Genomic DNA, 723 nt, shown 5'->3' with positions numbered 1-723 from the left:
TCTGTTTACATAAACAAATAATGCAGTCATTTCAGTCATGTTTCCTCTAGGATTTACAAAATGGACGGGGAGAAACTCGTTTTCAGCACGGACTCTAGATCTCGAAAAGAAGCAGCAGAATAGATGTAAATTCATTCGTGTTTTGTCTTCAATGCTTGTTTTCTGGTCCCATGCCACCGCGAACCCAGCTTCCAAGAAGAGCATCTGCCTTCCCAGTAAAACTCTGTGCTGAAGCAATACTACAGTGTCTCTTAAACACTCACCCCCTCACATATACATACACATACACACACACATACACACACACACACACACACACACACACACACACACACACACATATATACACACACACATATATACACACACACACACACACACACACACTCACACTCACATTCACATTAAATTGAAGCTGAAGTTGGGATTTTATTTTAGGAATAAGGCCTGTTTTTCTTTTGAAGCCACATTTATGCCTTTACTAGACTATGGGGATATTTTATATATGAATGCTTCCACTCAGCGTTTGAGATCAATTGACACCCTATACCATGGCACTTTGAGATGTATTTTAAACTGCAAAACCCTTACGCACCACTGCACTTTATATACCAGGGTTGGCTGGCCTTCTCTAGTCACTCGTAGGCTCAGTCACTGGTATACTTTTATTTGGGTTTAGCCAATTTGGGTTTACTACCATTTTATTTGGGCATTTTTATTGTT

This window comes from Salmo trutta, chromosome 40 (genome assembly GCF_901001165.1).
Source record: "Salmo trutta chromosome 40, fSalTru1.1, whole genome shotgun sequence".
NCBI lineage: Eukaryota > Metazoa > Chordata > Actinopteri > Salmoniformes > Salmonidae > Salmo > Salmo trutta.
Note: the sequence above shows the minus strand (reverse complement) of the source record.